At 42.2% G+C, this 20669-nt stretch overlaps 1 long non-coding RNA gene across 1 annotated transcript in view; it reads right to left on the reverse strand.

Annotated features, from left to right (window-relative positions):
* LOC148001597 (uncharacterized) overlaps positions 1-20669 on the reverse strand; it is a 39474-nt gene that overhangs the window by 16354 nt on the left and 2451 nt on the right. The window lies entirely within an intron of this gene.

Consider the following 20669-nt stretch of genomic DNA (forward strand, 5'->3'; position numbering starts at 1 on the left):
CACGGGGAGGGCAGAAAAATCTATATAATATAATGTAATATAACTATTCATCTATTCTCAAGATGAGCCTTACACCCTAGACAACATGAGGACAACTGTTGCCGATGGACTCTTCATATGGGATGTTAGGGAGACTCTATTACTGCCAGCTGAGGTCCCAGGTGTAGCAGGAACTGGATACAATAGGAAAGGGACAGATATTGCTTAGGAAGGTGGGTATGAGTGAGATGTCATTTGATGCTCAGTTCACCAGGCCAGACAGGACCCAAGGACGAGGTGAATTCATCAGAGACGGATGGTAACAGAGTCCAGGAAGGACCAGAATAACCCCTGAGCAATCTCATGCGCCATCAAAGACAGCCTCCAGGTTCATAAGAGTTTAAGCTTTATGTAGGGACTGAAGGAAGGGTTCTCTTTCTATTAGCCAACATATTAGAAAGCCTTGCGATAGTTTGTCTGTTCTATGAACAAATTTTAGCGTTCAGTGTCATTTCTAGTATAAACCTTTGCTTTCATTTTCTATATATGACAGTTTTAAAATCACCACAGTGTGCGTGGACGTACACACACACACACACACACACACACACACACACACACACACGAGAGAGAGAGAGAGAGAGAGAGAGAGAGAGAGGCAGACAGGCAGACAGACAGACAGACAGACAGACAGACAGTGGATTCTAGGCTTCTATTTTTAATTTAAAATGACAAAAATGGCAGCTAGATTAATTTTTGAATGTCACTCTTAATTATTACTCCTCACCCCTTTCTGCACTAGAAACATTTACCATTAATTATTAAACATAACCATTAAATTTTAACATTTAAACCTAGCCATAGACCCACTCTTCCCATTCCTTCCCAAGCACCCATGCTCAGGGCAGGAGGTTTTTATCTGGTTCCTTCCACTGAGCTGGTGCCACTAATCTCCTGAGTGGCATTTTAGGCAACCCTCCTGGGATCTCTGATCCTTCGTTGACGTCAAGTGTATCTTTAAAGTCAAAACAAAACTGTAACTGTATTTGGTATCTCTGTTGTCCTTAGCAAAAAAGTCTTCTTTAATTTTTTTAAATTAATGTATTCGTTCACTTAACAATCTGATCGCAGCCCCCTCCCCTCCTCTCCTTCCAGTCCTATTCTCCCACCTTCAGAGAATGGAAGCCCCACCCTTCCTCCAGGGTACCATCCTTCCCTGGCACATCAGTTTCCATCAGATCTAAGTCCATCCTCTTCCACTGAGGCCAAAGAAGGCAGCCCAGCTAGAGGAAAAGGATCCAAAGGCAGGCAACAGAATTGGAGTCAGAGACAGCCCCTCTCCAGTTGTTGGGTGACCACATGAAAACCAAGCTATGTATCTGGTACATGTGTATAGGGGGCCTAGGTCCAGTTCATTCATGCTCTTTGGTTGGTGCTTCAGTCTCTGTGAGCTCCCATGGGCCCAGGTTAGTTCAATCTGTAGGTCTTCTTATGATGTCCTTGACCCATCTGACTCTCTCAATCCTTCCCTGGACTTTTCTACAAGTCTCCCTGAGCTCCACCTAATGTTTGTCTGTGAATCTCTGCATCTATTTCAATCGGCAGCTAAATGACAGTTATGCCAGGATCCTGTCTGCAAGCATAGCAGAGTATCATAAATAGTGACAGGGGCTGGCTGTCTCCCACAGGGTGGGCTTCAAGATTGGTTATTCCCTCAGAAAATTGGGAATAGTTGTACCTCAAGACCCAGCTATACCACCCCTAGGCATATACCCAAAAGAAGCCCCACTATAGCACAAGGACACTTGCTCAATTATGTTCATAGCAGTTTTATTTGTAATAGCCAGAAACTAGAAACAACCCAGATGTCCCCCAACCAAAGAATGGACAAGTGACATGTGATACATTTACACAATGGAATTCTATTCAGCTACTAAAAACAAAGATATCATGAAATTTGCAGGCAAGTGGATGGAATTAGGAAATGTTATAAGTGATGTAACCCAGACCCAGAAAGGCATGCATGGAATTCACTTACTTATAAGTGGATATTAGTTATGAAGAACAGGATAACCATGTTATAATCCAAAAACTCAGAAGGGGAAGTGAAATACACATTAGAAGTGGGTGGAGAGAGGGAACTGAGTGGAAGAGGAGAGTGGGGAACAGGAGTGGGGATCAGGTATGGGGAGAGCAGGTGTAGGGGGTGAGAGAGAAGAGAAATCAATGGGAAGGGGGCACCTCTGGGACAAGCTGGAGACCTGGGACAGGGGAGGTTCCTGAGAGGATATGGGGATGACCAGAGACTTCTAGCAGTAAGGGGTGGGGTTTGGAGGCTGAAATGGCCACCTCCTGTGGCCATGCAGGACTTACAGTGAAAGGAGGGGATACCGTCACCCACAAAACGTTCCACCCAAAATTTCCACCCAAATCACAAGATGTGCAGGGATAAAGATAGAGAAGAAAGTCTTTAAATTAGGCGTAATGGAATTTAGCTTTTGTGTTAGAGAACTCGAAGGTCTTTTAGATACTATCCACACTGTATGAGGCATAGGTTGGCCAGGGTAGTCCTTCTTAGAGGAGGCTTCATGCTGGGAAGAAATGTAAGAAAACAGGAAAACGACTGATTTTCGTCAGCAAAGCCTCCTGTTCCATTGTCACTACAGGGCTCCCTGGGATGATCCCAAGTTACACCTTCTGTCTCTATACAGTGACTGCAAGCTTGCTCTGGTCTGTGCCACTACAGTCTCTCTAGCTATGGAGACATTCTGACACAAGGAGGCAGCAGCTGTCCACAATGAAAACCCTGCTGCAGCTGGTGGACCCTCGCAAGGTCTTCTGGTAGGGGGAAGTATTGAGTGGACAGTGACAAGAGACAGAGGAGCTTAGTCCCTGGTAGAAGGGTGGAGGATGGCCCCTGCCAAACCAACCCTCCCAATACCACCCTTTCTCTCTCTCTCTCTCTCTCTCTCTCTCTCTCTCTCTCTCTCTCTCTCTCTCTCCCCCCCCCCTCTGCCAACAACCCCCACCCCATGTCCAGGTGTAGTATCTCTGTCTTTGTCTCAGTCTCTGTCTCCCCTCCCTATTTTTTCCTCTCCTTTCTCTTCTTCCCCTCCCCTTCTCCCCTCCCCTTCCCTCCCTCTCCCCCTCTTCTTTAACTTGAGAGATAACCTAGGCTATGCAAGCCGCTGAGATTTCAGGGTTTGTCTTCTACATGTGCAGACTGGTGTATCAATTTGGTCTAGGTTCTTTATCAGCTCCTAGGCAAAATGGTGGTGAAGAAAAGCTGAGTGAGCCCCATCTCAGCTAAAAAAAAAAAAAAAAAAAAAGCCAACACAAAATGATTCAGAAACCTTAACTTGAAATCTGAAACTACTGCAGGAAAATACTTCAGGCTGCAGATAGAAAAAAAAAGATTGTTTTGCTTTTTTCTGGCGCATTTTGAACTTTATTGAAAAACATTGGCTTTTTTTCTCTCTTTCATGTTCCACATAACTAAACAGGATAGGATGGGGACCTTTGCGTTTCTGATAGCATCTTTCTATAGGACACCATACTGGACTGAGAGCAGCAGTCTGAAAATGAATTTTCCAATGCAAAAACGTACACCACAATAAAGCTGCCCTTATAACTATAAGTAATAATAAATATAAGAATAATAGATATGATATATAATATATATAAATATAAATAAATGATATAGTAAATAATAAATACAAATAAACAATCTGTTCCACTTGGTGCAAAGAATAATAAGACCTGTTCTGAACTGGACCACTCGGAGCTAAATTTGGGTTAATTATAACATTTGTGGATATAAAGATATTTCACATTTCCTAAAGTATTTCTCTCCTTTTTTATTAATTAAATGTGTCCTTTGACAGTTTCATTAATGCATATAATGTGTGCCAATTACTCTCATCCTCTGCCCTCCTTTCACTTCCCCCAGCTACCCTTTCTTGTCCCCGCAGACATTTCTCACATTCCCGCCTGTGTTCTGCTACCAGGGATGCCTCAGTGACCATGGATTTGGCTCTCCATTGCAGCCCATTGGCCTCAGTAGGGGGTGCAAAACTGGAGTCAATGATTTCCTCTCTCCCTGTCTGGAGCTGAAATCCTTCTCACTGCATCGTTTGCAAGGTCACAATAAATCCCTTGTGTCCCTAGCCTCTCAGGGACGTCTATCAGAAAGGAATGTTGGATTCTGCCGAAGACCTTTTCAGTGTCTAGGGAGAGCATCAGGTGGCTTTAGTCTGTGTGGTGGATTATATTTATGGGTTTACTTACCTTGAGCTCTCCCTGCATTCACGGGGTGAAGTCAACTTGATCATGGTAGGGCATATATTGAATGTGTTCTTGAATTTGAGTTGTTAAGATTTTATTGAGAACTTTTATGTGTTGATAGGAGATACTGATTAATAGCTTTCCTTTGTGTTGGGTTTTTGTGTTGCTTTGATTTCAGGGCAATAGTGGATTCATTAAAAGAATTGGGGCCTGCTGACTGCTATGCTATGCAATGAAGATAAGAAAAGACACCCTGAGACGCCTGCTGCCACATGGCTTGGGAGGGTTGTAGACTTCTAGAGGTCCTCTTACCACCACACCATGTGGGTCAGACAGAGGAGGTCACTCAGAAGCTCAATAACCATGTGACCAGCCTGCCGCAGGAGCTCCCACAATGTGCAAGTATGTGGTGGACAGATGGGAGAAAAAGAGAAGAGGACTAGTTTGAGCATCACGAGGAGTGACTGGAGACTCGAGGAATAGCCTGTTGTCAGGACCAGCCCCTCCACCTGGGACCATGATGAGGTTCCAGGCCAAGCTGCCACTGAGGGCCACGTCTAGGCCCATGGCTACTCATCGGGAGGGGTTGGTATCGCTGTCCGAGGATCATGTTATCGCTAGAGAACATGGAGATGTATCTGGTCTGGGCAACTGACTGGGACCACATGGGGTCTTCAGGGACTGTACAGGACTGGCCCTACCCCTCACTGGCTTTGGTGCTCTGGAGACCTGGCCCCACCTCTCACCTGTGGCAGGACTTGAGAGCAAACCCTGCCCTTCAACCAGGCAACATGGTGAAGCTGGTCCTGGCAGCGAGGGCAGCAGGTGAGCTGACCCTGAGGACAAGAAAGTAGGATAGCTGACCCTGCCACTCATTGCCTTGGAGTGGTATGTGCATGGAGGTGATGAAGCCCCTCCCCTCACCGTTTGCCACCTCCAGCAGTTGGGAAAGCTGGCCCTCCAGTCAAGAAAGAGGGTAAGCTGATTCTCACCTCGCTGGTTGCAGCACTTGGGAGAGTGGGCTATGATGCATCTCGCCTGAGTAGCACAGTCCAGCTGGCCCTGGTGGAGGGGGTTTGGTTGAGTCAGAACCATGGGGAATGAGTGCAGGAAAGCTGCTCCACCACTCATCTGCCATGAGGTGGTGTGGGGGCTGGGGTTAGATTCCTCTCCCTCCCTCCCTGCTTGTTCCTTCCCATGAGTGGTAGTAGGTCATGAGAGCAGGAGAACTAGGCCTGCCCCTCACTGACTGTAGCACTCAGGAGAATGGTCTACATGTGCAACACAGTAGAGCTGCCCTGGTGGCAAAGGCACTGATGAGCCAGCCCCGAGGGCATGAGAAGTGGGAAGGCTTACCCTGCTTCCAGCTAATGGCAGCACTGGGTGACCTAGCTGGAGCAGTGCTGGAGAGCTCCCCCTGGTGGTGCAGATAAGGGAAAGTCTGCACTATAACCAGCTCAGATCCAGGGCTTTGAGTTGGCCCACCCCAAAAATCTACATCATCTGTGAACTGTGCACATGAAAAGGCTGGTCCTGCTGATCCAAAGCTACAGGGTCTCCATGACACAGGGCAACAATAGGGTAATGAGGAGGAGTCCCCAGTGAGGATCCAATATTGATGATGTCACAGAAACTAGAGCTCTCAAACCAGACCAATGACTCATTGCAATGAATACTTGCAAGTGGTTGGTTGACATTATTGTTCCTCCTGTGGGGATGCAAACCCCTTCATCTCCTTCAGTCCTTCTCCTGACTCCACCATTGGGGTCCCCATGCTCAGTCTGATGGTTGGCTGCAAGCATCCACATCTGTATTGGTCAAGCTCTGGAAGAGTCTCTCAGAAGATATCCATATCAGGCTTCTGTAAGCAAGCATTTCTTGGCATCAACAATAGTGTTTGGGTTTGGTGGCTGCATATGGGATGGATCTCCAAGTGGGGCAGTCTCTGGATGGCCTTTCCTTCAGTCTCTGCTCCACTCTTTGTCTCTGTATTTCCTTTAGACAGGAGCAATTCTGGGTTAAAATTTGGGAGATGGGTGGCCCCATTGCTCAATCAGGGACCATGCCTAAACTCTGGATATGGTCTCTACAGGTTCTCTCTCCCCTTTATTGGGTATCTCAGCAAATGTCATCTCCATTGAGTTCTGAGAGCCTCTTGCTTTCCTGGCTTCTGGAACTTTCTGGTGGATACCCCAAGTTCCCCATCCCCCCATTGTTAAACACATCTGTTCAATTTCCTCAGCCTCTGTACTTCTCCCCCATCTCCTCCCATACCTCATCCTGGCCTCCTTTTTATTGCCCCTCTCTCTTCCTCCCAACTCTACTAACTCTCTGCCTTCCATGATTATTTTGTTCCCCCTTCTAAGTAGGACTGAAGCATCCACACTTTAGTCTTCCTTCTTGAGCTTCATGTAGTCTGTGAATTGAATTATGGGTATTCTGAGCTTTTTGTCTAATATCCACTTACCATGTGTGTTCTTTTGTGACTGGATTACCTCACTCAGGATGTTATTTTCTAGTTCATCCATTTGCCTGTGAATTTCATGAAGTCATTGTTTTTTCATGGCTGAGTAGTACTCCATGTATAAATGTACAACATTTTCTGTATCCATTCCTCTGTTTAGGCACATCTGGGTTGTTTCCAGCTTCTGGATACTATAAAAAGAGCTGCTATGAAAATAATGAAGCATGTGTCCTTGTTATATGTTGAAGCATCATTTGAGTATATGCTCAGGAATGGTATAGCTGGGTCCTCAGGTAGTACTATGTCCAATTTTCTGAGGAACCACCAGACTGATTTCCAGTGTGGTTGTACCAGCTTGCATTCTCACCAAAATTGAAGAGTATTCCTATTTCTATACATTCTCAACAGCATCTGCTTTCACATGAGTTTTTTTTATCTTATCCATTCTGATTGAGGTGAGGTAGAATTTCAGGGTCGTTTTGATTTGCATTTCCCCAATGAGTAACGATGTTGAACATTTCCTTAAGTTCTACTCAGCCATTCAATATTCCTCAGTTGAGAATTCTGTTTATCTCTGTATCCCATTTGTAATAGGATTATTTGATTCTCTGGAGCCTAATGTCTTGAGTTCTTTGTGTATATTGGATATTAGCCCTCTATCATATGTAGGAATGGTAAAGATGTTTTTCTAGTCTGTTGGTGCTTGCTTGTCCTATTGACAGTGTCTTTTGACTTACAGAAGCCTTGCAATTTTATGAGGGTCCATTTGTCAACTCTTGCTCTTAAAGCATAAGCCATTAGAGTTCTGTTCAGGAAATTTACCTTTGTGTCCATGTGATTGAGGCTCTTCCCAACTTTCTCTTCTATTTGATTCAGTGAATCTGGTTTTATATGGAGTTCCTTCATACACTTGAACTTGAGCTATGTACAAGGAGATAACAATGGATCAATGTGTGTTCTTCTACATGCAGACTGACAGTTGAAGCAGCACCATTTGTTGAAAATGCTGTCTTTTTTCCACTGGATGGTTTTAGCTTCTTTGCCAAAACCAAGTGACCATTGGTATGTGGGTTCATTTCTTGGTCTTCAATTATATTCCATTGATCTACCTACTTGTTTCTTTACCAATAACATGTAGGGTTTTTTTTAAATCATTACTGCTCTTTAGTACAGCGTGAGGTCAGGCATGGTGATTCCCCCACAAGTTCTTTTACTGTTGAGAATAGTTTTTACTATCCTGGGTTTTTGATCATTCCAAATGAATTTGAGGATTTCTCTTTCTAACTCTTTTGATATGTTCTTGCACTTGGTTTGTGAGAGTTATATTGAGTATTTTTGCATAGATATTCATAAGGGAAATTGGTCTGAAGTGCTCTTTCTTTGTTGGATCTTTGTGTGGTTTGGTTTAGGTATCAGCATAACTGTGACTTCATAGAATGAATTAGGTAGTGTTCCTTCTGTTTCTATTTTGTGCAATAGTTTGAAGAATATTGGTTTTGGGAATTCTTTGAAGATCTGAGAGAACTCTACACTAAACCCATCTGATCCTGGACTTTAATTGGTTGGGAGAATTTTAATGACTGCTTCTATTTCTTTAAGGGGTCATGGGACTATTTAGACAGTTTATTTGATCCTGATTTAAGTTTGATACTTGGTATCTATCTAGAAAATTGTCTATTTTCTCCAGATTTTCCAGTTTTGTTGAATATAGGCTTTTGTAGTAGGATCTGATGATTTTTTAAATTTCCTCAGATTCTGTTGTTTATGTCTTCCTTTTCATTTCTGATTTTGTTAATTTGGATACTCTCTGTGTGTCCTCTGGTTAGTCTGGCTAAGGGCTTGTCTATCTTCTTGATTTTCTCAAAGAACCAGCTCCTGGTTTTGTTGACTCTTTCTATAGTTTGTTTCTACTCAGTTGGTTTCAGCCCTGAGTTTGATTATTTCCTGCTGTCTACTCCTCTTGGGTGTATTTGCTTCTGTTTGTTCTAGAGCTTTAAGGTATGTTGTCAAGCTGCTACTGTATGCTCTGTCCAGTTTCTTTTTGGAGGTACTCAGAGCTACGAGTCTTTCTCTTAGTACTTCTTTCATTGTGTCCCATAAGTTTGGGTATGTTGTGCCTTCACTTTCATTAAGTTTTAAAAAGTCTTTAATGTCTTTCTTTCTTCCTTGACCAAATTATCATTGAGTAGGGAGTATTTCAGCTTCCACTTATATGTGGTCTTTCTGTTGTTTAAGTTGTCTTTGAAGACCAGCCTTAGTCTATGGTGATCTCATAGGATGCAAGGGATTATTTCAATCTTCTTGTATCTGTTAAGACTTGTTTTGTGACCAATTATCTAGTCAGTTTTAGAGAAGATGCCATGAGGTGCTAAGAAGAAGGTATATTCTTTTGTTTTAAGATGGAATATTCTCTAGATAGCTGTTAAATTCATTTGGTTCATAATTTCTGTTAGTTTCTCTATGTCTCTGTTTAGTTTCTCTCTCCATGGTCTGTCCATTGATGAGAATGGGGTATTAAAGTATTATTGTGTGAGGTACAATGTGTACTTTGAGCTTTAGTAAAATTTCTTTTATGAATGTGGGTGCCCTTTCATTTGGAGCATATAGGTTCAGAATTGAGAGCTCATCTTGGTAGATTTTTCCTTTCATGAGTATGATGGGTCCTTCCTCGTCTTTTTTGATAACTTCTGTTTGAAATTCATTTTTATTCGATAATAGAATAACTACTCCAGGTTGTTTCTTGAGACCATTTGCTTGGAAATTTTTTCTAGCCTTTTATTCTGAGATAGTGTCTTTGTCACTGAGGTGTGTTTCCTATATGCTGCAAAATGCTGGATCCTTCTTACATGTCCAGTCTGTTAGTTTATGTCTTTTAATTAGGGAAGTGAGTCTACTGATGAGATATTAAGGACCAACAATAGTTGCTTCTTGTTATTTTTGTTGTTAGAGATGGAATTATGTTTGTGTGGCTATCTTGTTTTGAGTGTTTTAAGAAATTAATTTCTTGTTTTTTAGGGTGTATTTTCCCTCTTTGTGTTGGAGTTTTCATCTATTATCCTTCATAGGGCTGGATTTGTGGAAAGATATTGTGTAAAATTGGCTTTGTCATGAAATATCTTGATTTCTCCATCTATGGTAAATGAGAGTTTTGCTGGGTATAGTAGCCTGGGCTGGCATTTGTGTTCTTTTAGGGTCTGTATGACATCTGCCCAGGATCTTCTGGCTTTCATAGTCTCTGTTGAGAAATCTGGTGTAATTCTGATAGGTCTGCCTTTTTATGTTACTTGACCTTTTCCCTTACTGTTTTTTTTTATTAACTTGAGTATTTCTTATATACATTTCGAGTGTTATTCCCTTTCCCGGTTTCCGGACAAACATCCCCCTTCCCCCTCCCCTTTCTTATCGGTGTTCCCCTCCCCATCCTCCCCCCATTGCCGCCCTCCCCCCAACAATCTAGTTCACTGGGGGTTCAGTCTTAGCAGGACCCAGGGCTTCCCCTTCCACTGGTGCTCTTACTAGGATATTCATTGCTACCTATGAGGTCAGAGTCCAGGGTCAGTCAATGTATAGTCTTTAGGTAGTGGCTTAGTCCCTGGAAGCTCTGGTTGCTTGGCACTGTTGTTCATAAGGGGTCTGGAGCCCCTTCAAGATCTTCCAGTTCTTTCTCTGATTCCTTCAACGGGGGTCCTATTCTCAGTTCAGTGGTTTGCTGCTGGCATTCGCCTCTGTATTTGCTGTATTCTGGCTGTGTCTCTCAGGAGAGATCTACATCCGGCTCCTGTCGGTCTGCACTTCTTTGCTTCATCCATCTTGTCTAATTGGATGGCTGTAATATGTATGGGCCACATGTGGGGCAGGCTCTGAATGGGTGTTCCTTCTGTGTCTGTTTTAATCTTTGCCTCTCCATTCCCTGCCAAGGGTATTCTTGCTCCCCTTTTAAAGAAGGAGTGAAGCATTCACATTTTGATCATCCGTCTTGAGTTTCATTTGTTCTAGGCATCTAGGGTAATTCAAGCATTTGGGCTAATAGCCACTTATCAATGAGTGCATACCATGTGTGTTTTTCTGTGATTGGGTTACCTCACTCAGGATGATATTTTCCAGTTCCAACCATTTGCCTACGAATTTCATAAAGTCATTGTTTTTGATAGCTGAGTAATATTCCATTGTGTAGATGTACCACATTTTCTGTATCCATTCCTCTGTTGAAGGGCATCTGGGTTCTTTCCAGCTTCTGGCTATTATAAATAAGGCTGCGATGAACATAGTGGAGCACGTGTCTTTTTTATATGTTGGGGCATCTTTTGGGTATATACCCAAGAGAGGTATAGCTGGATCCTCAGGTAGTTCAATGTCCAATTTTCTGAGGAACCTCCAGACTGATTTCCAGAATGGTTGTACCAGTCTGCAATCCCACCAACAATGGAGGAGTGTTCCTCTTTCTCCACATCCTCGCCAGCATCTGCTGTCACCTGAGTTTTAGATCTTAGCGATTCTCACTGGTGTGAGGTGAAATCTCAGGGTTGTTTCGATTTGCATTTCCCTTATGACTAAAGATGTTGAACATTTCTTTAGATGTTTCTCAGCCATTCGGCATTCCTCAGCTGTGAATTCTTTGTTTAGCTCTGAACCCCATTTTTAATAGGGTTATTTGTCTTCCTGCGGTCTAACTTCTTGAGTTCTTTGTATATTTTGGATATAAGGCCTCTATCTGTTGTAGGATCGGTAAAGATCTTTTCCCAATCTGTTGGTTGCCGTTTTGTCCTAACCACAGTGTCCTTTGCCTTACAGAAGCTTTGCAGTTTTATGAGATCCCATTTGTCGATTCTTGATCTTAGAGCATAAGCCATTGGTGTTTTGTTCAGGAAATTTTTTCCAGTGCCCATGTGTTCGAGATGCTGCCCTAGTTTTTCTTCTATTAGTTTGAGTGTATCTGGTTTGATGTGGAGGTCCTTGATCCACTTGGACTTAAGCTTTGTACAGGGTGATAAGCATGGATCGATCTGCATTCTTCTACATGTTGACCTCCAGTTGAACCAGCACCATTTGCTGAAAATGCTATCTTTTTTCCATTTGATGGTTTTTGGCTCCTTTGTCAAAAATCAAGTGCCCATAGGTGTGTGGGTTCATTTCTGGGTCTTGAATTCTGTTGCATTGGTCCATCTGTCTGTCTCTGTACCAATACCATGCAGTTTTTATCACTATTGCTCTGTAATACTGCTTGGGTTCAGGGATAGTGATTCCCCCTGAAGTTCTTTTATTGTTGAGGATAGTTTTAGCTATCCTGGGTTTTTTGTTATTCCAGATGAATTTGCAAATTGTTCTGTCTAACTCTTTGAAGAATTGGATTGGTATTTTGATGGGGATTGCATTGAATCTGTAGATCGCTTTTGGTAAAATGGCCATTTTTACTATATTAATCCTGCCAATCCATGAGCATGGGAGATCTTTCCATCTTCTGAGGTCTTCTTCAATTTCTTTCTTCAGAGTCTTGAAGTTCTTATTGTACAGATCTTTTACTTGCTTGGTTAAAGTCACACCGAGGTACTTTATATTATTTCGGTCTATTATGAAGGGTGTCGTTTCCCTAATTTCTTTCTCGGCTTGTTTCTCTTTTGTGTAGAGGAAGGCTACTGATTTATTTGAGTTAATTTTATACCCAGCCACTTTGCTGAAGTTGTTTATCAGCTTTAGTAGTTCTCTGGTGGAACTTTTGGGATCACTTAAATATACTATCATATCATCTGCAAATAGTGATATTTTGACTTCTTCTTTTCCGACCTGTATCCCCTTGACCTCCTTTTGTTGTCTGATTGCTCTGGCTAGAACTTCAAGAACTATATTGAATAAGTAGGGAGAGAGTGGGCAGCCTTGTCTAGTCCCTGATTTTAGTGGGATTGCTTCAAGTTTCTCTCCATTTAGTTTAATGTTAGCAACTGGTTTGCTGTATATGGCTTTTACTATGTTTAGGTATGGGCCTTGAATTCCAAATCTTTCCAGGACTTTTATCATGAAGGGGTGTTGAATTTTGTCAAATGCTTTCTCAGCATCTAATGAAATGATCATGTGGTTTTGTTCTTTCAGTTTGTTTATATAATGGATCACGTTGATGGTTTTCCGTATATTAAACCATCCCTGCATGCCTAGGATGAAGCCTACTTGATCATGGTGGATGATTGTTTTGATGTGCTCTTGGATTCGGTTTTCCAAAATTTTATTGAGTATTTTTGCATCGATATTCATAAGGGAAATTGGTCTGAAGTTCTCTTTCTTTGTTGTGTCTTTGTGTGGTTTAGGTATAAGAGTAATTGTGGCTTCATAGAAGAAATTCGGTAGTGCTCCATCTGTATCAATTTTGTGGAATAGTTTGGATAATATTGGTATAAGGTCTTCTATGAAGGTCTGATAGAATTCTGCACTAAACCCGTCTGGACCTGGGCTCTTTTTTGGTTGGGAGACCTTTAATGACTGCTTCTATTTCCTTAGGAGTTATGGGGTTGTTTAACTGGTTTATCTGTTCCTGATTTAACTTCGGTACCTGGTATCTGTCTAGGAAATTGTCCATTTCCTGCAGATTTTCAAGTTTTCTTGAATATAGGCTTTCATAGTAAGATCTGATGATTTTTTGAATTTCCTCTGAATCTGTAGTTATGTCTCCCTTTTCATTTCTGATTTTGTTAATTTGGACACACTCTCCTTAGTCTGGCTAAGGGCTTATCTATCTTGTTGATTTTCTCAAAGAACCACCTTTTGGTTCTGTTGATTCTTTCTATGGTCCTTTTTGTTTCTACTTGGTTGATTTCAGCTCTGGGTTTGATTATTTCCTGCCTTCTACTCCTCCTGGGTGTATTTGCTTCTTTTTGTTCTAGAGCTTTTAGGTGTGCTGTCAAGCTGCTGACATATGCTCTTTCCTGTTTCTTTCTGCAGGCACTCAGCGCTATGAGTTTTCCTCTTAGCACAGCTTTCATTTTGTCCCATAAGTTTGGGTATGTTGTACCTTCATTTTCATTAAATTCTAAAAAGTTTTTAATTTCTTTCTTTATTTCTTCCTTGACCAGGTTATCATTGAGTAGAGCATTGTTCAATTTCCACGTATTTGTGGGCATTCTTCCCTTATTGTTATTGAAGACCAGTTTTAGGCCGTGGTGGTCCGATAGCACGCATGGGATTATTTCTATCTTTCTGTACCTGTTGAGGCCCGTTTTTTGACCAATTATATGGTCAATTTTGGAGAAAGTACCATGAGGAGCTGAGAAGAAGGTATATCCTTTTGTTTTAGGATAGAATGTTCTATAAATATCTGTTAAGCCCATTTGGCTCATGACTTCTCTTAGTCTGTCTACGTCTCTATTTAATTTCTGTTTCCATGATCTGTCCATTGATGAGAGTGGGGTGTTGAAATCTCCTACTATTATTGTGTGTTTTGAGCTTTAGTAAGGTTTCTTTTACGTATGTAGGTGCCCTTGTATTTGGGGCATAGATATTTAGGATTGAGAGTTCATCTTGGTGGATTTTTCCTTTGATGAATATGAAGTGTCCTTTCTTATCTTTTTTGATGACTTTTAGTTGAAAATTGATTTTATTTGATATTAGAATGGCTACTCCAGCTTGCTTCTTCCGACCATTTGCTTGGAAAGTTGTTTTCCAGCCTTTCACTCTGAGGTAGTGTCTGTTTTTGTCTCTGAGGTGTGTTTCCTGTAGGCAGCAGAATACAGGGTCCTCGTTGTGTATCCAGTTTGTTAATCTGTGTCTTTTTATTGGGGAGTTGAGGCCATTGATGTTGAGAGATATTAAGGAATAGTGATTATTGCTTCCCGTTATATTCATATTTGGATGTGAGGTTATGTTTGTGTGCTTTTCTTCTCTTTGTTTTGTTCCCAAGACGATTAGTTTCTTGCTTTTTCTAGGGTATAGCCTGCCTCCTTATGTTGGGCTTTACCATTTATTATCCTTTGTAGTTCTGGATTTGTAGAAAGATATTGTGTAAATTTGGTTTTGTCATGGAATATCTTGGTTTCTCCATCTATGTTAATTGAGAGTTTTGCAGGATACAGTAACCTGGGCTGGCATTTGTGTTCTCTTAGGGTCTGTATGACATCTGTCCAGGATCTTCTGGCTTTCATAGTTTCTGGCGAAAAGTCTGGTGTGATTCTGATAGGTCTGCCTTTATATGTTACTTGACCTTTTTCCCTTACTGCTTTTAATATTCTTTCTTTATTTTGTGCGTTTGGTGTTTTGACTATTATGTGACAGGAGGTGTTTCTTTTCTGGTCCAGTCTATTTGGAGTTCTGTAGGCTTCTTGTATGTTTATGGGCATCCCTTTCTTTAGGTTAGGGAAGTTTTCTTCTATGATTTTGTTGAAGATATTTACTGGTCCTTTGAGCTGGGAGTCTTCACTCTTCTATACCTATTATCCTTAGGTTTGATCTTCTCATTGAGTCCTGGATTTCCTGTATGTTTTGGACCAGTAGCTTTTTCCACTTTACATTATCTTTGACAGTTGAGTCAATGATTTCTATGGAATCTTCTGCTCCTGAGATTCTCTCTTCCATCTCTTGTATTCTGTTGGTGAAGCTCGTATCTACAGCTCCTTGTCTCTTCTTTTGGTTTTCTATATCCAGGGTTGTTTCCATGTGTTCTTTCTTGATTGCTTCTATTTCCATTTTTAATTCCTTCAACTGTTTGATTGTGTTTTCCTGGAATTCTTTCAGGGATTTTTGCGATTCTTTCAGGGATTTTTGCGATTCCTCTCTGTAGGCTTCTACTTGTTTATTAATGTTTTCCTGTGTTTCTTTAAGGAATTTATGTATTTCTTCTTTAAGGCCTTCTACCTGTTTTCCTGTGTTCTCCTGTATTTCTTTAAGGGAGTTATTTATGTCTTTCTTAAAGTCCTCTATCATCATCATGAGATGTGATTTTAAATCATAATCTTGCTTTTCTGGTGTGTTGGTGTATCCAGGGCTTGCTGTGGTAAGGGAACTGGGTTCTGTTGATGCCAAGTAGCCTTGGTTTCTGTTGCTTATGTTCTTGCACTTGCCTCTCACAATCTGGTTATCTCTGATGTTAACTGGTCTTGCTGTCTCTGACTGTAGCTTGTCATTCCGTGAGCCTGTGAGATTGTGATCTTAAGTGAGTCAGCACTTCTGGGAGATCAGCTTCCTCCAGGGAGGATTGGGATGGGGAGAGCTGTGGCACAGGATTAGCTCTGGGGCACAGACAGACATGGGAAGGAAGATGTGTATATCTTGTATACAGCAAAAAGAAAGATCACAGGGGTTTTTTTTGTTTGTTTGTTTTTTGTTTTTGTTTTTTTTGTGGGGGGGGAGGTTAGAGATAGGGTTTCTCTTTGTTTAACCCTGACTGTCCTAGAACTTGCTCTAATAGACCAGGCTGGCCTCAAAATCACAGAGATTAAAGACCTGTACCACCACCACCCAAGAGATGACTAAGCAGATAAGATTCCAATCTGTTAATCTGGATCCTTTTTGGGGTGATTGAGATCATTAATATTGAGAATTACTAATTAGAATAGTTTATTGATTCATATTATTTTGTTGTGATGATGTAATTTTTTTTCTTTTTTGCTGACTGGTTAGTTTAGTCTGGACTGGTATCTGTGGTCTCTTTAGCTTGTAGAACATCAATCTAGGCACTTTTGGCTCTCAGAGTCTTCATTAAAAAGTTGAGCATTATTCTAACAGACTTGACTTTATAAATGACTTGGCCTTTTTTCCTTATAAATTTTACTATTCTTTCTTTGTTCTGTACATTTAGCGTTCTGATTATCATGTGTCATAGAGAGTTTCTTTTTCTGGACCTGTCTATCTGATCTTGTACGTTACTAGATTGAGGGGATTTTTTTCAGTTTTTTTTAAAACATACTTTCTGTGCCTTTGACTATCCATAGAAGCCTAAAGACGTGAACTAGTAACTTGGTTGCTCACTATAACGAGTGATAAGAATGCATTACTAACTGCACCACACTTTGATCATAGTACAAAGAGAAAACGGGGTGAAATTAACCTTTGATGATGTCATAAGATGCTATGTGGGATAGAGGAGGAGAAAATTCATCAGTGGATCTACCCAGCAGGGGACCCTGAATGCTACAACATTCACTTGCAGACAATGTGCACCCATGATGCAATGGGAATAACCAACTCTTTGTGTTTGGATTTAAGGCTCATTCCACAGGAAATAGCTCATTTTGTTACTCTAAACTGATCAAAACCCCATGCTTGTATGGGACTGAAGTGGTATCTTAGAGGACCCAGACTTGGTGTGCAGCACCCCTGAGCAGCTCATAACCTTCCACAACACTATGATTTCTATGACAGTCCTAGTGTAGCCAACTCCCACTTTTAATCTCCACTAGCAGCAGGCAATCATGTGGTACACAGACACATGCAGGCAAAACACCCATACCAAAATACCTCCCCTCCTCCACAAAAAAAGAAGAAAGAGAGGAAGAAGGAAAGAAAGAAAGAAAGAAAGAAAGAAAGAAAGAAAGAAAGAAAGAAGGAAGGAAGGAAGGAAGGAAAGAAAGAAAGAAAGAGAGAGAGAAGTCCATGGTTGAGTAGGTCAGCAGCCCTCTGGGGGAACCTAGTACTGTTATTTCACTAAACACTTATTTCATCTACTATTTTCTAGGCATTGGCTAGTGTGGCTCTCAGTTTTACTCAGAGAAGCTTCTTTTTAAAGTGAGTTATAGTCGATTCAGAGACTCATAATTAGTCAAGGTGCTAAATATAAGTGGCTCTTAAGAGCTCATCCCTACATGAAGCATCTGTGTCAACCTCCACAAGCATAGAAAGCATCGCTGAAGAGGGGACTAGAGAGAGTGTGAGAGCCAGAAGGAATCCTGTGAAGTTCGCTCTTGTGCTCATGAATTCATAGCCACCGTGGTTACCTACACGGGACCTGCACAGAAACAAGCTAGTCAGGGTTACAGTATGGAAGGGCTGGGGATGCCCATGAAGTCCCAGCCCTAGCAGAGAAGCTGTTGGCAGTTGATGGCTGCTTGAGGAGTGAGCCAGGGCGGAGGTGGGGTTGTTCTATTTCAGGAGCGTAGCCAGTAATAGATTGTCCACGTTGATGCAGGTGGTACTAACCAGATTCCATTGGTTATTAATAAAGAAACAAACCACAGCAAAACAGCAGAGAAGGATATGAAAATGGGAGGGACAGGTGTTAGGAAAATCAGTGTGGAAAGAGAGTGGAATCAGGGGTGGATACAATCACAATACATTGTATACACCTATAAAACTGCCGTGGGATGGATGTGAATGGATGTGATACAGTTATTAGTTGGACAGTTGGGTCCTAGGACTGTGGTTTCTTGAAAGTACTGCATCTTTGGTAAATACAGACCATGATTTCATGGGAGTAAATCTGGATATTATGACCACCGTTATACTTTTGAAAGACACAGGAGTGAGAGCTCCCACAATGTCACCCTTGAATTCAACAGCCATTCCCTACAGAAACTAGGTGGACTCTGAACAACAACACAAACTCAAACAATACTAGTTCCAACTGGCTCCCAGCAGCCATTTATCTTCATGGGCACACCAATGTGCCCTTAGTTTGTGGCATACCATGATTTCGGTATTTTGCACTCTGCTTTTTCTTCAGAAGAAGGGGACTAGAGGCCATTAGCATTCATCTGGATGAGTAATGTTGAGATTTTGTCTTTTACTGTCTATTGTAATGCTAAGTGTGGTCCCCAAAGCCTGGAGTCTGCATACAGCCCTTGGGACCCTCCCCCCAAGTTAATTCTGATTGGTGAATAAAGATGCCTGCAGTCAATAGCTAGGAAAAAGAGACATAGTCAGGGTTGAGGTTTTCAACATATTAGAGAGAGGAGACCACAAGGAGGGAAGGAGAGGGGAGGTGAAGAGAGGGGAGGAGAGGGGAGGAGAGGGGAGGAGAGGAGAGGAGAGGGGAGGAGAGGGAAGGAGAGGGGAGGAAAGAAGCCTTCATGGAATAGCATGTGTGGGAGAGCCACCGTGGGTAGCTGAGAGCCATGTGGGCTGGCCAATTGCAGCTAAGAGCAGCACAGATGAAACATAATAAGTAATAACTTGGGTTATGGATAGGAAGGTAGATTCTAACAGCACAGAGGGTAGGCAGCTGCCCAGCTATTGTGTTGCCTAAGGCATAATTTAAAATATAAGGGCTGTGTATGTCTTTCATCCAGGAACATAAATGGTCAAAGACAGGTAGAAACCCAGTACTGGGATTATTAATAATTATTTACTACAAGTAACTATGAATTGTTTACATTTTGTCCTGCGTAATCTCCGTGTCCTCTGTCACAATATAGCCCAAGAGAATTTAGATGGTCCTCCAGATGATTTGAAGAATTCCCACTGATCCACCATTAGATGTCCGCAAAGGGACCTGAGCAGGAAGTAGCTGACGTATTGGCAGCCTTAGTGAGACACGTGTGCCTCAGAGGATGGGAGGGAAATGAAGAACGTGTGTCAGGGCATAGCAATGCAGCGGCTCCTCCATCTTGAATTCTTCCTGAGGGCATTCCAGGTTTAAATAGAATCTGACCTCCTTGATGGAGAATCTCATGGAAAAAAAATTATTCAGTTCTATTATAGAAACCAAAGGTTAGTATGTCCTAACTAACAGCTTTTGTGTGGAAAAAAAAAACCACCATCCCTGCTGATAACTTCTTAGCTTCTGTTAAAACCGTTTGCTCCTAACTCCTTATTTTTGTGAAGAGTCCCCTGCAGCAGCTGAATGGGACGCCAGCATGTGATTCTCCTTTAAGTCCCTGTGTTCTGAATACACCAGACCTAGGTCCCCAAATACCTGCATGTACTCCAGCCAGCTGTAATAGACTTTCAATTCGCTATCAACCGTGTCTGAGTGGTCACCTCGGGTGAGCTACCCATAACAAACTGTTAGCGCAGGGATTTTCAGGGATCCCATGAGTCTGCCTGGAACTCTCTACCAAAGTAAAATAAAAAACATCTTATACCCTCCACCACAATGAAGGGAACAACATGCCCGCTACACCTTGCTGGTCAGGAAACTGCCATCACGCAGCAAGTGGCATGAAAGTTTCTACCACTGAAGGAGGCCCAGAGAAAGAAGTCGACAGGAAACAGGTCCAGGCCCGAGCTGTAAGCATCCGTGGTACTTAGCAAGCAGTCAAAGTACCCAGCTGGTCGTCAAGAATGCACAGTGCTCATGGCACGTCCATGGGAGAAGTGTGGCTCGGTCACACGTTCCTCTGTGGTTCTTTTGCAAGAGGAGTTCATCAGCAGTGGAGAATCAGGCCTTTGGAAGTTAGATCCTGGTGTAATACTGGGTCTCGGTAGAGACATCATGCCTGAACACAGAACATCAGATGGGTGTGCATTCGAGCATCCCAACCATGAGCTGAAAGCTATCACACCCGCTAAAGCACACGCAAGCCCAACAGCAACTCATCATAAGTAATAAGCGATGCATGTTGGGACTGAACACGAAGGCCTGGGAAGACAAACACCCCACCCTCCCAAAAACAGCTACCATAGCTGAGCAAAGGTCCCTTCTTCCACCGTAAAGTCTGTCTTTCTTTCTTCTTTCTTTTCCTTTCCTTTTCCTCTTCTTTTCTTTCATTTCTATTTTTATTAATGTTCAACAGTTTCATATGTGTATAATATGTTTTGGTCATTTACACACGCACACTCACACACACACATGCACATCCTCTCTTATCCCCTCCCCATTGCTGCTGAGCCCTTTTTTTCTTTCCAGTCAGTTCCTCTCCGTGTCATACTCAGAAGACAATGTTTCGCAGCACTCCTCCTCATCTCCTCTGCTCTACAACGTTCCCTTGGAGGGAGGGATTCATGTGTCCTTTTAAGGATGGGCCCTCAGTAGTCCCTCATTCTCAGCACTTTCACCACTTACGAGTCTAGGTATTAACCACTGCACACT

This window comes from Rattus norvegicus, chromosome 13 (genome assembly GCF_021556685.1).
Source record: "Rattus norvegicus strain SHRSP/BbbUtx chromosome 13, alternate assembly SHRSP_T2T, whole genome shotgun sequence".
In the NCBI taxonomy this organism is placed as follows: Eukaryota; Metazoa; Chordata; class Mammalia; order Rodentia; family Muridae; genus Rattus; species Rattus norvegicus.